General features: G+C 44.4%; 1 long non-coding RNA gene across 1 annotated transcript in view; it reads right to left on the bottom strand.

Annotated features, from left to right (window-relative positions):
* The window catches only part of LOC125115062 (uncharacterized), a 30,824-nt gene extending 18,737 nt beyond the window's left edge, over positions 1-12,087 (bottom strand). The window contains exons 1-4 of the long non-coding RNA XR_007131975.1: positions 11,455-12,087; positions 10,078-10,233; positions 3,614-3,755; positions 3,330-3,419 (exon numbers count right to left, since the gene is read on the bottom strand). This is a non-coding gene — a long non-coding RNA (uncharacterized LOC125115062). The remainder of the gene's footprint in view (positions 1-3,329; positions 3,420-3,613; positions 3,756-10,077; positions 10,234-11,454) is intronic.
* Between the last annotated feature and the right edge of the window lie 6,196 nt (positions 12,088-18,283).

Here is an 18,283-nt window from a genome sequence, read left to right as displayed (position 1 = left end):
ACCACACCATCCTTCATCAAAATATACATCTTCCACTTGTTTTTTAAAAGTAAAAATAATAATTAAGAAAGGAAAACTTTTTTTTTTGGTCTTTTTGTCTTTGAGGGCCACGGCCGAAGCATAGGGAGGTTCCCAGGCTAGGGGTCCAATCGGAGCTACAGCCTCCGGCCTACACCACAGCCACAGCAACTCGGGATCCGAGCCGTGTCTGCGACCCACACCACAGCTCCCGGCAATGCGGGATCCTTAACCCACCGAGCGAGGCCAGGGATTGAACCCGTGTCCTCGTGGATGCTAGTGGGTTCATTAACTGCTGAGCCATGTCGGGAACTCCCGAGACACGACGGGAACTCTAAGAAAGGAAAACTCGAAGGAGCTCACAATCAGTCACCTGGCCTGTTTCAGCATCCTGCCCAGTGCGTGAAAGTCAGGAGAGCTCTCTGCAGCTCACGTGATGCGGGGTTGTCCTGCTTAGTGAATTAGTTGGCTGCGTTTCTCTCCCCTTCTCAAGCTTTTTGTGTTTTCTTTTTTAATTTTTTTCATCTCCTGCCCTGTTTAGTCTGCCAGTGGAACTCAGACGTTTCCCAGTTTCACCAGCGGGTGTTCATTTTAGGGCCCAGAAGATAAGGGCTTATGTGCTAAGCCAGACGAGGGTTCTAACTCAGAATCTGACTTCCTAGGGGAGGATCACTTATTTATTTTTAAAATGTTCGCATCTGGCTGAATCCTTTCTCTCTGTGGGTGGGGTCACCCCTGAGCAAAGCACTGGTGATCATGCGATGCTCTGGGCAAACGAGGTCAAGACTTCAGAATAAAGGGCTTAGAGGATGTTGTAGAGTTTATCACAAGAGTTAGGACTTTTTCTTCCTTCCCTCTCCCCCCTTCTCTCCTCTTCTCCCTTCTCTTCCTCCTCCTTCCCCCCGCCCCCAACCCCAGCACATGTCTTGTCATAGACAACCTCCACTTTCTCATTACTGGGCACCAAGCAGAGGAAAGTCAAAGTCATTATCAAATACACATCCCAAAGGCTACGTTGGGTGCATTATGGGAGGTTTCCAAACTGTAATATTTCAAAGTAGGGAGGAAAGAATTCAGTGGAAATGGCAAAGGGACCATTATCTAAAAGCACGTGAGAGAGATGATTTCTTCTAGGGCACAGTTGTTTTTTAAAGCAGTATCTTCTTTCAAAATTCTCCTCTCAGTCTGACGGTTCTTACTGTTAACCAACACTGCTTTCTCGAAGTCGTTACCCACTTTGTGATAACCCCGGATTCTTTCTTCAAATTGTAGGTGTCCCTGGTGCCCCGTCATTTGGTTTAAAAATAATGTATCTGAAATGAGTGCTTAAATGGGAATGTTTGTAGGTGTTCCGAGGGTCAGCTTCCCTCTGCATATTCTGGTGTAAACTTATTTTTTTTTCAGAAGTCAGTCATTCAGTGTGTTCTAAAAAGAATTGTACTCTTCTGGTCCAGTCAATGCCCTGCCTTCTGGAAGCCCATCAACGCCTGTCACCTGTCCTCTCCCTCCCATCACCTGCAGTCTGGATCAAAATCAGAAGGAAGGGAGGTCACTAAAGGGTGCTGGGAAATTTGCAAGAAGGTGGAGAATTTCCATCTGTCCCCAGACGGGACTCGTCAGCAGGCTCTGTGGGGTGGGGAGGGTCTGTGAAGTCGGAAAGGACCTCCCCGCTCCCACGTGCCCTGGTTTGGACCCAGCAGGGAGGGAGGGAATGGAAGTTTTGGGTAAACGGATCCGTGGCTCAGTGAGCATCCCCACTCCTCTGCCATGTCTTCGGCAACCTCATGAGCGATGAAGTGGAATTTTCAGAGTATGCCAGCATGTTCTATTAATGCTGCTAGGTGTATTAATTCCTAGAAGCAAATTGTTCTAGTGCAATACCTCGCTCATTGGAGCACATTATTAAAGGGGGAAATTTGTGAAAGACAGGGCCTCTCTGGGGAATGTGATAAACACCTGTTCTCCTAGGCAATGGAAGGGGTCTGGAGGGTGACCCAGGGCTGCCCTGCTCCAAGTCCCTGCCTACACTGAGCAGGCCGCTTCAGGAGGCAGAAGATACATTTACAGGCCAGCTGTATGAGTTTCCTGTTGCTGCTGTAACAACGTATCATGAACTTACTGACTTAAAGCAACACTGATCTATTTTCTCAGAGTTCTGGGGGCCAGAAGTCGAAGATAGAGCTTTAAGTTTAAGGGACACAGAGTTCCCCTGGATGCAGACTGTGACTCAGTGGGTCTACAGTGGGGCGCCGGCCCCCACTTAGAAGGACCCTGCATTTGGTTTAAGGCTCTCCTGCTGCCGTTTTGAAATTCTTAATTCGTTTTAAAACCAGGGGCCTGTAAATGATGTATCTGGTCCTGATTCAGCATCAGAGCTGGGTTCAAATGATGACTCTGCCCAGCACTCAGGCCATGTGTTGGAGGAAGGGCCTTGACTCCCTTGTTCACTTCCTTTGCTGATAAGTAGGACGAATGGCAGTGGCTGGGAGGGTGAGATGAGATGGTGAGGCAACATGTGCTGATGTTACCCATACGGTTCCCACTGCCCTTCCTGGCAACCCTGAGTGCTAATTTGTGCCAATACAACACCATTAGTATTCCTCTTATTTTGGCTATTTAACTCTTAGTAATCATTTCCTCTTTAATCTCACTTAATTGGCATGAAAGCCCTGTGGTTACTTTTGGTTTAATACTGATCCGGTGCCACCGCGTGCTGGAAGGAAACGGGAAGGGCCTTTCAAAGGGAAACTCTGTGACCCCGAGGCCAGCCATTTCCCCCTCTCGGTGTCAATCACAATTCTTTTCCAATGTGAGTCTCACGTCCTCACGGACTAGCTGGTCACACCATCAGATGTTCTAAATTTCCCCCCAGATCCACTGCCAGGAGAGCGATGCTTCCTGGCCAGGTAACGTAGGAAGCACAGAGTTTAGGTCAGAGGGTTTTGAGGTCAGAAGTTCCAAGGTAAAAAAATCAAGGTGTGTGTGAGGAGTGGTTTTCTTCTGTGTGGATGAGAAGGGGTACCAACCAAAAGTGCAAGCAGAGTACGGCTGTGAGCACGAAGAGGTCTGATCAAAGCCACGGGTAGGTTAATCCGACGACCTGATAGAATTCACTCGCCTGATGGGTACCACTCCGCCTGCTTCTTTCCCGGGTCTGGCTTTTTGCAGCTGTGTCCCTGGAGAAGAGCATCAGTGTCCGTTCCCCTTTGGTGCTCCCCTCTCCCTTTGTGTATAGAACAGCCTTGGGGGGTCCTGTTCTCCCCCCAACTTCTCTCAAAGAAACAGCAAGCAGGAAGTATCATTACGGTCACCTGTCATGGTAGCTTGACTGCTCCTACCAGCATCATTGGCGTCATCATCATTGGGGGCACCTTTAAAACATACCAATCCTGGGGTCCCACCTGCAAAGATATTGTCAGTTAGTTGGGGAAGGTCCAGGTATTAGCACATTTTAGAAGTCCCCCCCACCCCCCGGTAAGTCTACTGTGTAGCTGGGTTTTCAACAGACTAGTGAGTCTGAATCTGAGCCAGTTATCTAAGAGCTCAAATGCTGAACCCATAGTGCCTGGGTTGAAATCCCTGGGCTGCCCCTTACCAGCTGTGTGGTCTCGGTGATTTGCTGAACTCCTCTGATCCACGGTTTCTCCATCTTGTAAAGCGGGGGGAAGAAAAATGCCTCCTTCATAGAGAATTCAGTGTAGTTTCTTCTGCAGCGCACTTTGGATCACAGCTGGGCCCTGGTAAGCACGGTACAAGCTTTTTATAATTAAACATGCTCTGTATACAATAAAGCAGCGTGATTTATAAGAAAGGCATGCTATTATCTTAAGGAGTTTTGGCTAATTACTTAGACGAAGTGATTTAAGAATTTTGTGAGGCGTTCAACTTATTTTCTGATTCTAATTTTGAAGACTTTCTTAGGCTAAGATTCCCCCCCCTCCCCCCTTGTCTCTAGTTTGCCTGTGTCCACAAAATTAAAAAAAAATGTCAGATGTTCTTCAAATCTCCTAGCACAGACTTGACTGCTAACAGATCTGTCCAATTACAGCTAATTAGCCAATGTATATTTTTCTTTTGCACAAGGGTGTAGAGAAAGGCTGCTCATCATTAGCAAGGCTTAAGTTCCAAAGACTGATCTTTGTAGGCGGTTCCTGCTGGTAGAAGTAGCGGGATGAAATTGGGCTGGGAGTCTAGCTCCTGCATCCAGATGTAGCTCAGGGCAAAGGCTGCAAATCGGAAGGGTCGAGTTTGTTATTCCAGAGCGTCGATTCTCAAAGTGTGCTCCCTGGACCAGCAGCATCTACATCCCTGGGACTTGTTAGAAATGCATCCTGGCCCCAGCCCACACCTTCTGCATCAGACACTCTCCCTGGTCCAGGCCCAGTGATCTCTGTTTGTCTCTCATGCTGCTCAAACTTGAGAATACCGTTGCAGTATGCTTTCTCCAAACCCAAAATGACACAGTTCTATTTTTCCAGTACATTAAAACGAGAGACTTCCTGCAGCAATTTCTACCAAATTCTTATCTTCAACCTTGGAGAGTGTATTAAAAAAAAAAAAAAAAAAAGCTGTGCCATAAACCAGAACTACTGTAGCTTTAATTAAAAGTATTAGTCAGTGATTCATTTGGTTGACATGTTTTGAAAATATCAAGTTTAGTTAATTTATTGTCAGTGCTTCTGTAGGTCAAAAGGGCTAAATTGTGTAATTATATCACCAGAGGCATTTCCCTTCTTTTATAAACTTCTGTGTTTTATTTATTTGTCCTTTTCCCCTCTTTAGCTGCTTTCACTAATTTTGAGTGATTTTTGTCTTATCAATAGAACGTTTTTAAAATTTGATTCAATTATGTTTGAGTAAGAAATCTGAAATGGCCTATTATAGGTAACTTTTTACCTATCCTATAGAAATCCTTAATAGCTAAAGAAAAGTGAGATGTATTTACCTTCTGTGAGCTGTGCCTTGATATTTATTTTTATAATTTTCCCCCAAAATGATCTATTTTTGGCAAAATAGAATTGAATAGTCATAAAAATAAGGAGTTTTACATAGTATGTTTTCCAAGATATTGTGATTTCCCCTTTCTAAGGCATGAAACAGTGTAAATTAAATCTTTCTTTGTTTGTTTTCTAAAAGACACATCTCAGGGAAAATATCAAGAAGGAATAGCTGTTACCTCTATTCTTATGTTTATAATTCTAATACTCACTTCTGTGTTTTCGGTATTATGATTTCCTTAAAGAAAACAAAAGGACATATTATTATCCTAATGAATATGAGATTGTTACCCTAGCGATATCTGAGATTGAAATAAAATTGACCCTTCTTTAAAAGAATGAGTTGATATGAAATTCTATATAAGTAAGTTAAAAGTTTTAGTGTTGTGGCTTCTCTCCTATATGGATTTCAATGTAGTCCTCGATATGGACTGTATATTCAAGCCCAGACATTTAAATTTGAAAGACACTTTCCACATATAAAGAAACTGATCTCTTTAATACACAGAAAAGTTTAAATGCATCGTTTCCATAGGATTCCATGAATTGTGATAGAACAGCACATTTCCCTAATCAGTCTTCTGGGACGGAGGACACCCTTTTAAATTTGTGCAGTGCTTGATAGTTTTCGAAGCTTTTCATATAGACCCACTGAAGAGTCTCCAGAGGTAAGGCAGGGTGGCTCTTCATTCCTTTTTCCCCATATGAGAAAACCCAGACAAAAACACTTGACTCCCTTTTCAGGGCTGGGACTGTGGCTGGCGGCGCCTGACCATGAGATGGGGAGTTTCTACTTTCCCTTATGGTACAGAGCTATTCCTCTATCTGACTCTTACTACACCGAGATGTTCTATCCAGATCAGAAGCATTTCCCTGAGGCTTCAAGAACAGTAACTTTGCAGGACAGATGGCAGTGACTTCCTAAGAAAGCTTATCCATCCATAGAGCATCCACTGGGAAATAGAAACTTTCCTGAGCCAGCTGCAAGGGTCTTTACAACACGCTGCCTCTGGGTGACCTTCTCTAGCCACATCTGAACATTGATCAAATGGCCTTTGACTCATTGATTGAAACATACTGAAGAAAATTGAACTTCTGGAACTTGGTGAAAGGCCATGGAGATGGTGTAGTGAGAACATCTCCTGGTTCTACTTGGGAGTCTCGTGAGAAGAGAGAAGGACCCTAGACAGCCTGAGTTATTGGGGATCAGGGTGGAAGTGGGGGTGCACGACGGGAGGCTTTGAGGAGAGTGAGGTCTTTGTTATGTAGCCATAATCTGGAGAAATATGACAGTAAGGGAATGAATCAAGTGCAGGGTTAGAAGGGAGGTTTGTGGTCAGTGAATGGACGGAAATGTTAGGCTTTTTCCCAAATGTCAGACTGCCAGCCTTTAGGGAGGGACAGTGAAACATCATGATTAAGAGCCCAGGTTTTGGAATCAGGCTACCTGGTGCCAAGTCTGACTGTGACTTGTACCTGCTGTGTGTCTTTGCCAAGCTCCTCTCTCTGGATCTTCATCTTTGCAATGAGGATAAGAGCTGAGTGGGGGTAGGGAGTGTGTGTGGGGGGGTAGTACCAGCTTCCTCCTGCCAGTGTGAGACCCTCATACACATCTTTTCCCAGCTCAGCATTTGGTGATGTCATATTGGTAGCTTGACATTGGTCACCAGTGGGAGTCTTTACACCATGAAAATTGGCAGAAGCTGCAGAGTACAGCCTTTTTTTTTTTTTCCCTGTTTAACATATTTCTACAGAAATACACATGGAGAGCTGGTTGTTTTATTTACCAACACTGAGCATAACCTTCCCCAGTTGTTGACAGCGTCGTTCACTGAGATAAGTCACATCATTGGCTGGCATAGTAGCTGGGACACGGGAGGGGTTGAATTATTGCATCACTGCTGATTTTAATCATAGCAGAAATAGAAGTTATAAAAATGACCCCTTCCTTTGTCTTTAGGCAGAGGTGGTGTCAGACCCCACATCCACTTCTGTGTCACTTTGGTTTATCTCTGCATCTCACTGTACTGATTTACCTGGGACGCTACTTTGTTCCAGAGGGGTGCAAAGATCCCAAATCTGTGTCCCTCTTTGCTTCCTCCAGAATCCCTTGTTCATCTCCCTGGATGCCCAGAAATTTCCACCGAGTGGACTTCTAGCACAAACTTCCATGAGAACACACTCCAAAACTTCTAAAACTCATCCACCATATAACTATTTGGACCTGACACCACAGCTTCTGTATTTTGACTTTCAATCCAATGGCTCACATTTAAGGCAAATCTCATCAGACAGCAGGGAACACCCCTGGAGGAGGATATTTCCTGGAGTTGGTCCTCATTTAGACTGAGATGATTTCTGTTTCAACACGGCTGAAGCACACTGCATGCAAAAAGATGAGAGACTCTCAATTTCCCTCCAAATTCGGTAGAGGAATTTCAGAGACTGCATGGAAAATCCCACGGAGCCAAATTATGGGTGCTAGAGCCCTGAAACGTCCCTCCAAGTTTCCAGAAGTCAAAGAGGATTTCCTGGCATGTCAGAGCTGGAAGGGACCTTCAGGGTGATCTCGTATAATCCTTCCCTCTCGCAGATGAGGAAAGAAATGCCGGAGACTTTAAATCACCCGCCTGAGGGTGCACAGCTGGCTGGAAGCTCCAGCAGAAGGGGAGCAGGTCTCTCCACCGCACCCTGGTGCAGAGGATGCTAATCCATTTTTCAAACTCGAGAGTTTTGACATCAAAGCAAATCCTGTCTGACCTCAGGGGTATCTTCTGTAAACATCTACTAATTGGTTTGGCCAACCTGAGACTTTTATGGTCTTTCCATCTAATTTCCCTTGTTCAGTGTATTTCTTCCTCCATAAAAATATCCGTCTTCCCTCCCTGTCACACAGATACTCATGGCACCTCCTCTCAGCTCCTCCCTTCATGGAGGATGTAAAGCTGTCAGGTCCACAGCTGACAAGAGCCAGGCGGTTGACCCTTGCTTTTCATCTTCGTGTGGGGAGATGTGCGTGTGTTCTGCAGGCTGGCTCTCTCTGGGGGCTGATGAACCAGAGAGAGCACTGAATGGTGTGGAATCTGCTATTCTTCTTGGGGCTGGGGTTCCCATCAGAACGGATTCCAGCCTCACTCCTACCACCCAGTCTTAGGTCTACCTCTGGGGTCCAGAAAGACATGGCTGTCAAGCTCTCAGAACCTTCCAGCAATTTTTGAAACAAGATGGGACAGTGGTTTTCCACTCTTGAGTGACTTCACATCATTATAATACTTCTCACCTCTCAGGAATCCCACAATGGGCTGGAATGGCCTCCCTATCAGTGTGCGTTAATTTCCCCTCCTTTTGGAAACATTATTTTTAAAATTTATTTTAGTTAAATGTATTATGTATGTATTTTATTTCTATTTATCTTATACAATTTTCCACTTATTTTCTAAAATAAAAATTTTCTCTATTTGATAAAATAAAATTGTTCTTTTTATTTAAAAAAAATTTTTTAGGAAAATGAAGACAATTGTGTGTAGGATGATGCTTCATGAGAAGACTGGATATTTGTATGATTTGTCTCCCCAGATAGAGAAGGGCTGCCCTAACCACCATACCTCCTTATTGCCGCTGCAAGGACCCAAATGCTATTACAAACATATTTGAAACCAGTAGTTCTCTACCTTGAGCATGTGTCAGACTCAACCAGATTTCTGGTCTCCACCCCCAGAATTTCTGAGGAGCAGGTCTGGGTTGGGTCCCAAGACTCTAAATTGGGTACCAGTTCCTAGGAGATGCTGCTGCTGCTGCTCCAGGGACACTCTTTGAGACCCACTGTGCTACACTTAAGGGCCAAGTTTTCTTCTTGGTGCTCATCAGCCTTTCTGAGAATTGGCCTCTTTTTGCTGTGAGCTACATGCTTGAGCGGATTGGTTCAATGCAGGACACACACACACACACACACACACACACACAGAGTCAGACTCAATTTCTGAACAGGCATTGTGCTTCTGAATGTGGCTGAGCGCTGCCACTGTGGGTGCATCTTAGAGAGTAATTCGCAGCCCAGCCCTGGCCTGAGCACACACGGCGTGGTCAGAGAGGGCTGGATTCCTGGGTCCAAGGATGGCTGTCCTCTGTGAAGATTCCACAGCCAGAGCAGCATTTTATTCCAGGCCATTTAGTGTCTTCTTAAAAGAGGGTCCCCAAGGAGCAGGGGAACTGCGACCTTCCCAGAGAATCTGTGCTACTTACATATTCAGCAGAGAAGAGCTGGAGTCTGTGTTCCTTCAGTCATGGGTAACATGTTGTAGTGGAAAGCTTGCGGTTTTCAGAGTTCAAAGCCAAGAGTTTATGTCTTCTTTCCACCACTTACCAGCCTTGTGGCTTCAAGCCTCGTTGTGTAAAAAGGGGGACTTGTAATCAACCCACAGCATCGGTGGGAGAGCTGGCAAGTAAGTAGGTGTCAATTCACACCAGGGAACAGGGCTGATGTGACCCCCAGGAGGCCAATCCCACCATCCAAGTTTAAGAGCAGGGATGGTGAGTCTGCAGCCTGAGACTCAGCATTCCTGCTCTGTTGGGGGCCTTTGGGGTCTACTTAGCCTGATGACCTGAGCCAGGCGGGGGGGGGGGCACCCACACTGCATGCAGCTGGCACAAGGGGATCTCGAGAAAGTCTACCCATCATGGATCCTGAAGCATCTTTGGGGTCCAACCACAAGCACATGCTCTCCTAAGAAAGACAAATCAACACCCACAAACACATACACCTAAATCAACCAGCTGACCAAAAAAACCCAAATGGCCCCTATGCACGTCCACGACCTCCTCCGTGGTGCCTGGTTGGATGATTCCATGTTTTTGAACAGCTGTTTTCCTCTTTTTCTGACAAATGGGCCGGGCCCACGACATCATCAACACAGCTTTTCACCACCCCTTAGGCAAGTCACTCTGCTTCCGTTCACTCTTACACCGGAAGCAGTAGTAACTTTGACTTTTTTATTATTCTGAGTCTGTACAGAAAAGGACAGGACACCCGTCGTCCCTCCTCTAGACTGGACACCGACTTTACCTCCTCAAAGAAATCGGAGCGTTGGACACACTAGGAAAGTAAATGTCAGAGGCCCCAGGGCTGGAAGGTACAGCAGAGAGCAACGCACGGCTCAAGATGTCCCGACTGCGGAGAATGGGCCACATACAGGATGTCTTCCTGAGAGTCTGTCTGCCGCTGCAAAGAGAGGGAAACAGAGGGGCTGAATGAGGAACAGTCCAAACCCTCTTTCCGTAAAGGGAGATGATCACGCCGAGCGAAGCGAGACAGAGAAGGACGAACATCACATGGCATCACTTACAGGTGGAACCTAAGAGAAAGGGTACGAGTGCCCTTACTGGCAGAACTGACGGGACTTTGGAAACAGAGTTCTGGTTACCAAAGGGGACCGGTGGGGGGTGGGGGATGGACTGGGCATTGGGAGGCATGTGCACAGTGAGGTATGGGGAGTGACTGGCCGACGGGGACCTGCTGCGCAGCACAGGGTCCTCTACCCAGTATTCTGGAATCGCCTGTGTGGGGGAAGAACCCGCAAGAGAACGGGTGGCTGTCCATGTCTCACTGAATCACTGCTGTGCAGCAGAAAAGACCGCAACCTTGTAAACCCACTGTGCTGCCGCAACACCTGGAAAAACAGGTGTAGTGTATCGGTCATGGTTCCACACATTCTCTAGTCTGAGTTTGAGACCAAAGGCAGGAGAAGACCAGTGTTCCGGCTCACAGACCGTCAGGCAGGGAGCTCCTCTTGTGGCTTGGTGGTAAGGAGCCCGACGAGTATCCGTGAGGACTCGGACTCGATCCCTGCCCTCGCTCAGTGGGTTAAGGATCTGGTGTTGCTGCGGCTGTGGTGTAGGCCGGCAGCTGCAGCTCAGACTCGACCCCTAGCCTGGGAACTTCCCTATGCTTCGGGTGTGGCCCTCAAAAAAGACAGACAGGAGTTCCCGTCGTGGCGCAGTGGTTAACGAATCCGACTAGGAACCATGAGGTTGCGGGTTCGGTCCCTGCCCTTGCTCAGTGGGTTAACGATCCGGTGTTGGCCGTGAGCTGTGGTGTAGGTCGCAGACGCGGCTCGGATCCTGCGTTGCTGTGGCTCTGGCGTAGGCCGGTGGCTACAGCTCCGATTAGACCCCTAGCCTGGGAACCTCCATATGCGACGGGAGCGGCCCAAGAAATAGCAACAACAACAACAACAACAACAAAGACAAAAGACAAAAAAAAAAAAAAAAAGACAGGCAGAGAGCAAAGATTTCATCACGGGGGCAGGCTGAATAACCCTCCCTGTCCCACCCCAAAGACACCCCTCTTCTAATCTCTGGAACTGATCAATAGGTCACCTTGGACAGTAAAAGGGACTTTGCAGCTGTGATTGAATTAAGAACTTTGCAATGGGGAGATTACCGTGTTAATTAGGAGGATCCACCGTAATGCCAAGGGTTTTCTTTTCGGGGCCGCACGTGGAAGTTCCCAGGCCAGGACCCAAGCCACAGCCACTGATAACTTCCGATCTTTAACCGCCATGCCCCCAGGGAACTGCACTGTGATGACAAGGGTTCTTAGGAGGGAGTGTAGAAGGCGGTGAATCGGAACCAGAGCAGGAGGTGTCACCCCAAGGCCGAGGTGAGAATGAGGCGAGGCTGTGAGCCAAGGCGTGTGGGCAGATACCAGCAGCCAGAAATGCAAGGAAATGCATTCTCGTCTGGAGCCTCCGGAAGGAACGCAGGCCTGACGACCCCGTTTAGACTTCTGGCTTCCAGAACTGGAAGAGAACACATTTGCGTTGCTTGAATCTGCGATAATTTGTTACAGGAGCCATCGGGAACCAATAGATTCAAATTGTTCTACGGTAGTGGCTGGAAGATGAATCGTGGCTAATAATGGTTCAGGAATATGCTAACCATTTGGGAAGAAAGGAAATGAATAGGCAGCATGACTTCTCTCCTTCAACCCAAATAAATTGCAAATGTATTAAAGATGAAAGAGGAGTTTTGAAAACACTCTAGGAGCAGAATTAACAAGGAGATATTTCACGAAAATTATCTTGATGGAATGAAGGAGGCTTTTTGAAGCAGAGGGAAGTTCATAAGCTGTCAAAGAAAAGAGTCATAACACTGGATATGTAACAAGAAACGTTTCTGAATAAAAACATCATCACAGGCAAAGTCAAAAGCAATCAGCTCTTGCCAAAGTTTTTGCAACTAAATTTCCTAGAAATACAAACAAGTCTAACAAACCAAAGTTATCCACTGTTCAATAGCCAGAAATTGGGAGAGAATATAAACAGGAAGTTCACAGAGTGAAAGACGGATAGCTGATAAACATGAGATCATCGTTCTTGATTAGACAGAGTTTAGAAATTCAGTTTTAGGAGTTCCCGTCGTGGCACAGCGGAAATGAATCCGACTAGAAACCATGAGGGTGCGGGTTCAGTCCCTGGCCTTGCTCAGTGAGTTAGAGATCTGGCATTGCTGTGACTGGGGTGTAGGCCGGCAGCAACAGCTCCGATCAGACCCCTAGCCTGGGAACCTCCATATGCCGCAGGTGCAGCCCTGAAAGAAAGACAAAAAGAAAAGAAAAGAAAAGAAATTCAGTTTTAGACACAGACATCTCTTTTGCACCTAGCATGTTGGCAGATATATATAAAGCTTCGTAACACACAATGTGTGAGCTGAGGTAAAGGAAAGATCACTCTCCCACATGGCGGGTAAATTCCAACCGGGATATCGGACCAGTTTGGAGACCAATTTGCTGATGTACTTGTGTTTAAGACAGACATTGTTCCAGTGATTCTATGTCTCATAACTCAGCCTGTACTTGGGTTCAGAGAGATTTACACTTGAGTGTTCATCACCCCATTGCTTGTCATTGAAAAACTAGGAGACGACATTTGTGTCCAGTATTAACGGGGGCTGGATAAAGGAATACGTTACACCTGCATACGCAGCCAAGAAAGGAAGCAGACTGACATTTAGAAAACTCTATATAAAACATATAAAATATATGTTCAATATATATATAAACATTTATATAGAATATAAATACATATTCAAGATAGAATATAAATCTTCAAATGTTTAAATAACAAAAAAAAAAATCACAGGATAACACAGAATATACAGCATAGTCCCATTTTGTGAAAGATGGACTATGGATATTAAAAATCACAGCATTTACCCATATGGTACATGGGAACTAATATTTATCTGTTTTACTGTGTGCACAGTAGTTCTGGGAGGTTTACGCTGGCCACGTAGTTACTTCTGGGAAAAGGAACTAAGGAAATTCATATTCAAGACACTGTCTTTTGTATATATTTTGTGTTCTGATTTTTTTCCTGGAAACAGTATTAATGTTTGATTAAAAGCAGTTAAATCAAAGAACCCCATATTGAATAATGAGTCACTGAGGTTTTTTTAAAATTAGGAATGAGTCATAAACCTCTCAAAGGCAGATGCTATCTGTTAGTGAAGCATTCTTTTCATGTCTCTGTCTAGGAAATGTAACCGCTTCTGTTTTCCACACATAGAAATTAGTACACACAACATGATCTCAACACACATGCGCGCACACACACACACACACACACACACACACACTCATATCTGGCCAAAAAAAAAAAAGCCTATACATAAACCTAACATTTCAGTAACGGAATACTCTGTTTAGTAGGTTATATGAGCGATTATTTTTTCTTTGTATTTTTCTCTTCTCATATTTCAACAGCTAGCCTTGCATTACTTTTATAAAGACAAAATGGAGTTTCAAAATTACTGAAATAATTGAGACATAGATAATCTAAGTTATATTTGAAATATATACGAGTGTATATTTAAGTGAAAGGAAACACCCAAAAGTATTAATAGTAGAAAGACTTCTTCTTTTTTGTGTTTTCCAAATTTTCTGTGACAAGCATTATTGTGCTCTAAGTAGAAAAAAAAGTCAATGCTTGGCATAAAAATTGGGAAAATCTCCTTAAGACAAAGCATTTTTTTTTTTCTTTTTTAGGGCTAGGAATTCTTAGGATACTAAGGATTCTTAATGCTGGATCCTTAACCCACTGCGCGAGGCCAGGGATCAAACCTGCATCCTCATGGATACTAGTCGGGTTCCTAACCCACTGAACCACAACAGGAATTCCCTGGGTTTTTTTTTTTTTTTTTTTTTAAGAACCATCAGGAGTTCCAACTGTGGCACAGTGGGTAAAGGATCCAGCACTAATGCAGCTATGGCTTAGGTTGCACCTGAGGCTCGGATTTGATCCTTGGCCCAGGAACTTCCATGTACCGTGTGTGTGGCCAAAAAAGAAAAAAAAAAAGAGAGAGAGAGAGAGAGAATCGTCAGATTCTAAGCCTTCCTACAAATAAACCAAATGCAAACTCCTTTCCTTTTTCAGAAAGAATGAGGAAAATACATAGAGTGAGTAAATAACCTATGAAAATCTGATTGGAAAACAGTCTTTGGAAATAAACTGTGGAGTATAAATCTACTTTGGGGAGTATCTTTCCACTTGAGCGCAGGGGGTGGCAACACTAGAGTGTTTTCTGTATTATGCCTTCCTATTGATGGCAATGAAACACACACACACCAACACCTAAAGAAAAGAGAGCCAGGCTCTACTGCAAACCAAAGCGTTACCCTTTGTGATTCAAACCAGAAGTGATTGCGAGGAAAGTTCTGGCAAGGGGGCTCAGGGACGTAGATGTGGGGAGAGAGTCAGAAAGAGAACTTAGACCTTAAAAGACTCAAGGTAGGATAGAATAGTCCTGCTTTTATGCTTGAGAGAGAAGGGAAAGGGGAGAGAGAGGGAGGAACAGAGGGAAACGCACAATCCAGTAAGAGTTAAGATTCTGCAGAAGGGGCTGACTGCATTTGTGGGCCTTTATTTCTTTAAACTTTGTTTCATAGCCTGTCTATTCCTTTACATGCGGATTAAAGCATTTAGCAACAACCAGTTTTTTTTTTGTGGAAGGTGCGTGCGTGCACAGCAGAAAACCAGACCAAAAAAAGAAAAAAAGCAAGTTTTTTCAAAGCCACATTAACATTTGATTCTCCCAGCCTTCCTGACTCACTTGGCAGCTACATCTTCATGAGAACAGAGGAGAAGGGGTGAGGCACAGGCAAAGGAAAAAAAAAAAGAGCTTGTGGAAGGCATATTACATCTTATGAAGATATGTGTATTACATTGGCATGCTTCAGGGGAAAATGGAAAATAATGACACTATTTTTTGGCGAATATATTCTTATTAGGCAACATGGAAAAGAACAAGCCTGTAGGTACCCAAACACCCAGATTTAGCAAGTGTCAACATTTTGTCACGTTTGCTTCATGTTATTCCTTTTAAGAAATGAAAGGTTGTAAATAGCGCCGGAGCCTTTCCTGTACTTCTGTCCTGTCCGACATCCCGCCCCTCGGTCCCCAGACATAACCACCTTCCTTCTCAGTCAGGTGGCTGTACATGTAAATTTCCATAAATACTGTACACTGCTGCTGTGTGTGAATTTCGAATGCCTCTAAAAATGCCGTCTTGTATTTCTCCTCCCATGAACTGTTCTCTCCATCTCACACTGCGTTTACAAGACTTAATCAAGTTGGTACCTGAAGATCTGGTTCATTCATTTCTGCCGCTTTACAAAGTGTTCCCTGGATATAACACAACTGATGACTTCGTCCATTGATATACACTGAGGTTGTCTCACGTTTTTAACAGACGACACTGCCACACATATTCTTTATCTCAATGTGTGTGTCTCCTCTAGACTTTCTTTGTGAAAGGCTGAGTCTTAGGCATTCTACAGCTTAGACTTCATCGCCATTGTCCAACAGTTCTTCAAAGCCTTTTTATAAATTTATGACATTCTTCCATCAGCAAGGTCTGTGTTTTCCCAAGTCCTTGCCAATTAGAATTTCAAACATCCTCATCTGTTTGATTCATTCCTTCTATTGGGAATGAAATACGGTTTACAGATTGGGCCAAATATATTTCAACCATTCCATCCTTTTTGCTTGTTTTAGCTTTCATTGTCCTGGTTACAAGTGACATTCGTATCTTTTCATATGCTTGTTGACCATTTAGAGTTTCTCACCTGTTCAATGTTTGTTCATTTATTTTTTGCTTTTTTTTTAATTTGTAGAATTTTAGAAAATCTATTTTCTGAACACTACTTCTTTGTCAGTTACATGGGTTGAAATATATTGGCCCAATCTGTAAACTACATATATTTGTTCACATGGTATTTCTTTTTGCCTATTATCATATGGAAATACTTAAATTTAAATGTAATGAAATTTATAAAAGTATTTCCTTTCATGGTTTGTGTTATTTCCTTTCAGCTGAGGAATCCTGCCCTCTCCTGAATTATGATGATAATTCTCTTACATTTCCTTTGAAAACTTTTGTTGTTCGTATTTTCATGTTTCACTCACTCATCTATTTGGCTGGAATTTAATTTTGTGCCTGGCATGAAGTAGAAAACGAATTTCATTTTCCTGCTCACAAATGGCCAATTTTTTTGGTGCTGCTTAATGAATATCCTGTCATTTTCTTACTCATTCATTATGCAAACCCTGTCTTTTATCACATTTTCGTGTGTGGCTCCCAGTTCCTAGATTACTACCAGGGCTTTGTATGATTTTAGGGGAACTCTTAATCCATAGAAGAGCCGATCCTCCTTCCCGCATCTTTCAAATCTCTGCTGGTTGTGTTGCTTTATTGGTCCACATGCATCTTAGCCTCCACCTCTTGATTTCGGTGAAAGGCTAATTTGAAATTTGGTGTGTGTGGCACTGAATTTCTGGACTAATCGTATACCTATTTAACAACTATTACTGAGTGCTTGCCAGGCACGGATCAAGGCATCAGCTATACAGCAGTGAAAAACAAAATGGACCAAAACTCTGCATTTGTGACGCTTGCATAGATAAAGTGACCAAGTGAGAAGGTGAATAAATGCATGATAAATCACTAAGGGCTATGGAGAAACTGGTACCAAATTCAGGTTCTGCTGCTCACGGCTCAAGAATTCAATCCTGAGAGATAAGTGTTGGGTAAAAGGAAAGGTAGCCATGTTAAGGAAGACTGCAGTCCTGGGGAGAAGGTAGACTCATGTCCCAAAGAACCAACTCCCTGGTGTCCATCAGGGGACAACGGTTTTAAAGGAGAGTTTCAGGGGTGGACAGGTGGGGGCGCTCTATGCAGAACAGCACAGTCAGGTGCAGCCATCACCGTGGAACTGCTCATGCAGTGGTCTGATCAGTATCATCTTCAGTGTTTTAAGCACAGTTCATCTTCTGTTCCAGAGTCAGTTCGTTTCCGTTTTCTCGAGGCCAATTCTCAGAACTGCATACGATGGACCACCTGACATCATGGCTACAGTCTGGTCAGCAAGCAGTTAGCTTTTTCCTTTTGGTGGCAGTTTGAGTATCTGTAGAACAACTCAGGAATGAGCATCAGACACTTTATCTGTGTCCTCGGAGAGGAACTAAGGATTCTGTGATGCTCTATGGCTGACTCTCTGTTTATACTGCCAGCACGCGTAATCAATAAAAGCCAGAGCACAGCTCAGACACAGGTACCATCTCAGTTCAAAGTCTCCCATCCGCCTAATTTTGTGTTGATCCCACAGATGCTGTGACATGTTCACACGCACCCCTTCCCAAGGGGCAATGAAAAAGGTGCCCCCAGCCCCGTACGACTAACATTCAGGTTAACCTACAGTGGTAACAGCAGCCTTCTGCTTTCCGTTAAAATATTTTTAAACCTTATCTGGTTGGGTGCAAGAGACATCTTTTATACATTCACCAAAAAAAAGAGGTTGTATAGTAGCTATAGGACAGTCCCTAGTGGATCCTTTTTTCTCCAGCTCTATTGAGATCTAATTGACATGTACTATTACGTGAGTTCAGGATGTACAGTGTGAGGATTTGACGCACTTATATTTTGTCGCAAAATGATGGGCAATGAAGCATAACCTGCCCCCTCTGCTGGGTCGCATAATTATCATTATTCTTAATGGCCGCACCTGCAGTGTATGGACATTCCCAGGCTAGGGGTCAAATCCAAGCCGAAGCTGCCAGCTTATACCACAGTCACGGCAACATCAGATCTGAGCCACATCTGTGTCCTGCACCACGGCTTGTGGCAATGTTGGAGCCTTACCCACTGAGCTTTCAGGCCAGGGATGGAACTTGCATCCTCATGGATACGAATGGGATTCCTAACCCCATGAGCCA

This window comes from Phacochoerus africanus, chromosome 14, assembly GCF_016906955.1.
Source record: "Phacochoerus africanus isolate WHEZ1 chromosome 14, ROS_Pafr_v1, whole genome shotgun sequence".
NCBI classification, from domain to species: Eukaryota; Metazoa; Chordata; class Mammalia; order Artiodactyla; family Suidae; genus Phacochoerus; species Phacochoerus africanus.
This window is presented reverse-complemented; position numbering and strand designations above follow the sequence as displayed.